General features: G+C 42.1%; 1 non-coding gene across 1 annotated transcript; it reads left to right on the top strand.

The window, feature by feature from the left end:
• Positions 1 to 4,344: 4,344 nt before the first annotated feature.
• Positions 4,345 to 4,461, top strand: LOC129506103 (U5 spliceosomal RNA). Its single transcript, XR_008663696.1, has one exon. It is a non-coding gene; the product is annotated as a U5 spliceosomal RNA (small nuclear RNA).
• Positions 4,462 to 5,655: the final 1,194 nt, after the last annotated feature.

Genomic DNA, 5,655 nt, shown 5'->3' with positions numbered 1-5,655 from the left:
TATGGCCCATAAAATCCGCCCTCTGCAACAGAATGAATGAACTCTTTCACACAGCTGCTATGGCTAAATAAGAAACTTCTCTCTAAAGGTCTTAAAGGGATTAACGATGATTTTTTATGTTTAGAGCTCTCAGAACCAAGGAAAGAGAGATCTTTTAGAGGACAGAAAAGCCTTCTTGATAACTCTATCATACCTCATAAGATTTAACCTCTCATTAAGACTGGCTCTTTACCACGCCCAGCAAAATATGTTTGATATTCAAAGTAAGTATGAAGTCTCCTCTTTTCTGAACTAAATTTCATATGAAGCACAATCAAGATAACCTTTTTTAAAAAAAATTATTTATTTATTTGAAAGGGAAAGAGAGCACAAGCAGGAGGGAGGTGTAGAGGGAGAGGGAGAAGCAGACTTCCCCTTGAGCAGGGAGCCGGATACAGGACTTAATTCCGGGACCCTGGGATCATGACCTGAGCCAAAGGCAGACAGACACTTCATGGACTAAGCTACCCAGGTGCCCTCAAGCAAACCTCTACTGAGGACTTCCCATGACCAGGTATTTTGCTAAGCACTTTTTTTTAATTTTTATATATTTTTTAAAAATTTTATTTATCTATTAGAGAGAAGCAGAGAGAGCAGAAGCAGGAGGAGGGGTAGAGGGAGAAGGAGAAGCAGACTCTCCTCTGAGCAGGGAGCCCAATGCAGGGGTCTATCCCAGGACCCTGCGATCACGACCTGAGCTGAAGGTAGATGCCTAACCAACTGAGCCACCCAGGTGCCCTGCTAAGCACTTTATAATACACACTTCCCCTACTATCTGAAAGTTCACTTTATGCCATTTCACTTTTGCAAAAGACCCACGTCAGTACCTCTTTTTAATTAACAGAAAGAAATTCAAAGAAAATTTTTGTTTTTGCAAAATGGTCATTGCTTCTTTGCTTTAGGTCATCTCCGCTTATGAAAGTTTTCATATGAGTACTCTACTCTCAGAGAGTAGAAGAAACCTGTATGTTATTTTCTTCTCAAACGTAGGTGGTATCATGTAAGATCCTCTTGATTTACCTGAACCAATCAGGTATAAGGCCAAAGGGCATTTATGGGCTCACGAGACAGGCATAGGGCTGACTTCAGACAGGACTGAATTCTAACAATGTTATCAGAACCTTGTCTCCCTCCATCTCCTGGACTGGCTCCACCTTCCTTTGCCTGTTGCCTTTGTTCTTAGAATGTAGGTGGGGGCAGGTGACTGCTGCTGCTCCAGCCAGATGGTCTTCCAGTGTTTGTTCTCAGTGGGAAATCAAGAGCTTCCTCCTGGGTGCTCAGATGCATTCTAATTAGATGGGATCACATGCTCATCCCAGAACTGGCCTCAGGGCCAGGGGCCTCAGAGAGTCTCTCCTAGATCACATTCTGCATTCTTGGAGTGAGGTGATGGAGCCCCCAATCAGGCCAGAGCGATATAGAATAGGAGAAGAGGATCCCCAAATGGATATTGGGGAAAGAGTTACTCTGTAACTCTAACGCACCAAGACATTTTCCAAAACCCTTGTGAGTATTGGTATTCCAGTTAAATAGATGAGGAAACTGAGGCTTGGGGTTTAAGTAACTTGCCCAAGATCACTGCTAAGTAATTGGCAGAGCAGAGACTTGAATCCTGTCATATTTAACTAGCCATACTTGCTTTTCCATTTATTCAAAGGAAATGTTTGCTCTTTAAATAAATAAAAACAAGACTGTATAACTACAGTAAAAGAATTAATGTCACATTTTCCATAATGAAAATCATCCCTAACTTGCCCTACAAATGTATCCCAGACAACAGCCTAGAAGCCCTCTAAGAAGGCATAACTCTCTTTTCAATATGCCCTTGGCCAAGTTCTGCTGCGAAAGGAAAGGAAGGGAGTGTGGCGATTTATTAAACAGACTTGCTTCTGATACCACCATCAAAACGATTTGAACTGAAAACTTCACTAGCTTTAAGAAAATCAACATGTTAAGTGAATTCTTGATATAATTTTTTCTTTCCTAGACACTTCAGATGGGCCCAGCTACCTCCTAGAAGGATTTTGCAATAGTCATCCAGGAGGTACGGTCATTATTGATTTTGTTCTGAACTTTTAACCACAAGTGGCTATAATGTCAGTTATTAATCGTCTTATCATATTGACACAGGGCCATGAACTAACCAAGATAGAGAAAACCATGTGTACACTACAGGATGAAACGCTCAATGTAGAGTTAGTAGAGTCCTGTATGTGGCACTCATTAACTCCATAACTTCAGACAAATCACCTTAACTTGCTGGTACTCACTTTCTTCATCTGTAAAATCTTTAAAATGATGATGATGCTTCCTTTATAGGCTTTTATGAAATTCAGATGATATGATGTATTTTAAAATTCCAGAATATCTGCATTCCATAAATGTGAAGTATTATAATCCTTCCAGTCCAAGGATCTGAGAACTCCATGGCTTTGTATTCATACTAACTGCCAAGAGAACCAAGAGGCAGACGAATCCCAATCAAGTTAGAAATAAAGCCTGCAACTTTAGCAGCTGATTCTGGACTAAGTAATGGCTGCTTAATAACAGTAATGGCTTGCTGCAAAACAAAACAAACAAACAAAAAGCAAAACCAAAATCAGAAATGTGTTTCATTAGATTGAAATGCAAAAGGAGCATAGAGAAGCATGGCACCAAGTTCTGAGGCAAATTGGCAGTAACCAAAACTGCATGATCCAACTTTCTCAGCACATGTGACTTCTAGGTCTTTTACTCTCATCCAAAAGTTTCCACTCAATCCTCATCACCTCACACTTGTCACCTCACATATCATCAAACCCCTTAGCAGGGAGCAGGGCTCAGAAGAAAGACCCACAAGTCAGAAACCTATAGAGTAATTTCACCAAGACCAAATTGGAGCAACAGGTGACACCAAGGACAGACCTTTCAGATTTCAAGATCTAGTGCTGGTAAAAGTGATCACTGTTGGGGCAAATTGGTGGCCAGGCCTGCAATGGGGCAGAGGATAAGCTCCATCAACACTAGGGAGTCGGGACGCCTGGGTGGCTCAGCGGTTGATCATCTGCCTTTGGCTCAGGTCATGATCCTGGGGTTCACGGGATCGAGTCCCACATCAGGCTCCCTGCATGGAGCCTGCTTCTCCCTCTGCCTGTGTCTCTGCCTCTCTCTCTCTCTCTGTTTCTCATGAGTAAATAAACAAAATCTTTAAAAAAAAAAAAAAAAAAAACACTAGGGAGTCATCTTCCTCCCAAAGCCTTCCCTGGTATTCTTTAGGAGGTTTAAGAGGCCAAAGCAAGGGTTTCTTTCCAGAAATGGTCTGACTGCTGTGTTACAAAATCTATCCCATCTCCATTCTGCCATGAGAAATTTGCTCTCATCTTAAACTAAGTGAGAGGGCTTCACAAGAAATATTTGGAAATCCTGACCTGTGTCTTCTGGAATTTGAAGGACACAGGCACTAGTGACTGACTTTCACCACAAGAAGCCTAAAGGTGGGAATCTGATTGGAGGGGCTGCCTTGCAGCAGAATGAAGAGCCAAGGCTCACTGGCAGGGCACTGCACTTCCATTGATGGAGATGGGATAGATTTTGTAACACAGCAGTCAGACCATCTCTGGAAAGAAACCCTTGCTCTGGCCTCTTAAACCTCCTAAAGAATGTTTCTGGCCTCTCTTGCATAGCCTGAAGGTGGGTCATGGGCTGATACTGGCAGCCATTTCACAATATCTTTGTGTGCCCTTCATAGCTAGGGAGTGTAGCACTTCCTTTTAGAATGTGCCAACTAGGACCTACCATAGTATTCCTAGCCTTTGCAGGCTTGAGATGATAGGAGCAGCAACTTTCTGTACAAAATAAAAACCTGTAATCCCACTAGCTTTTTCCTCCTTTGGAAGTGTAGAGAAGTCTCCTTCCCTCCTCTTGTCTGTAACAATTTGGTGTGTATCAAAAAAAAAAAAAAAAAATTTGGTGTGTATCTTTTTAAGATTTTATTTATTTATTTTAGACAGAAAGAGTGTGTGCAAGCACCATCAAGCACAGGCAAGGGAAGTAGAAGGGGAGGGAAAGGGAAGAGAGAAAGAATCTGAAGCAGACTCAGCACAGAGCCGGTCTTGGGGCTCAATGTCATGACACTGAGATCATGACCTGAGCCGAAATCAAGAGTCACGTACTTAACCAACTGAGCCTCCCAAGTGCCCCTGGTGTGTATCTTTTTAAGTTATCTTTTATGTTTATACAAATCTAGAAGATAGATAGATGATAGATAGATAGATAGATAGATAGATAGATAGATAGATAGATGATAATTTAAAAACATAGCCACACATACTCTGGTTTCTCTTCAGATCGTATAAATCTTTCACCTTTTACTAAAGATTTTTGTGGAAAGGAACACTTCTGAGTCTTAACTCAATTTTTTGAGGCCCTGTTTTAAACAGGACTATCTATAAAGTATAAAGAAAGATGTTTGGAAGTCCATCTCTGTCTTCCGTTAAGGCAGTAGGTGGCCTATCATCACAAGATGACTAAGGAAACTAGTGAGCTAACTGCAATAGGAACATTTTTAGCTTTGTGTGTTTTAAGTGTTATGGTTTCTACTCACAATTAATGTGCTTAGTGCTAAGTTCTGTACTTCGTTATTTTCACTTTGGCTAGTTACTGAAGTGAAAATCTTTTTAAATAATTTGTTCTTGGGAAGACTGGGTGGTTCAGCGGTTGAGCATCTGCCTTTGGCTCAGGTTGTGATCCTGGGGTCCTGGGATCAAATCCCACATTGGGCTCCCTGCATGGAGCCTGCTTCTCCCTCTGCCTATGTCTCTGCCTCTCTCTCTGTGTGTGTCTCTCATGAATAAGTAAATAAAATCTTTAAAAATAATACTAATACTAATACTTTGTTCTTTCTGGTACGCTTGGGTGGTTCAGCGATTAAGCCTCTGCCTTCAGCTCAGGACATGATCCCAGGATCGAGTCCCACGTCGGGCTCCCTGCATGGAGCCTGCTTCTCCCTCTGCCTGTGTCTCTGCTTCTGTGTGTGTGTGTGTGTGTGTGTGTGTGTGTGTGTTATCTCGTGAATAAATAAATAAAATCTTTTTTTAAAAATTGGTTCTTTCTATAAGCTGGTACTAGGAGTTGGTGTACCTTGCTCTATAAAAAACAAAACAAAACAAAACAAAACATAGCCACAAAATGTTTGATATTGCTCTCATCTAGAGATGGAATTTATGTTCCCTTCCCTTGAATTGAGAGGCAGGCTCTGATCCCTTGGACCAATGGAATAACAGTGGAAAAGCAGCTATGTGACTTCTTTTTTTTTTTTTTAATTTTTATTTATTTATGATAGTCACACACAGAGAGAGAGAGAGAGGCAGAGACACAGGCAGAGGGAGAAGCAGGCTCCATGCACCGGGAGCCCGATGTGGGATTCGATCCGGGGTCTCCAGGATTGCGCCTTGGGCCAAAGGCAGACGCCAAACCGCTGCGCCACCCAGGGATCCCCAGCTATGTGACTTCTGTGGCTAGGTCATGAAGGGCCATGAGGCTTCCATCTTGGTCCCAAGAGACATTAGCACTTGAAACACTGAGCCACCATGAAGGGAATCTGACTCCCCCGAGCTGTGATACCGAGGAGGCCACACA

Source organism: Nyctereutes procyonoides, unplaced genomic scaffold, assembly GCF_905146905.1.
Source record: "Nyctereutes procyonoides isolate TBG_1078 unplaced genomic scaffold, NYPRO_anot_genome, whole genome shotgun sequence".
Lineage (NCBI taxonomy): Eukaryota > Metazoa > Chordata > Mammalia > Carnivora > Canidae > Nyctereutes > Nyctereutes procyonoides.
The sequence above is the reverse complement of the archived record's forward strand: the minus strand, read 5'-3'. Positions and strand labels throughout refer to the sequence as shown.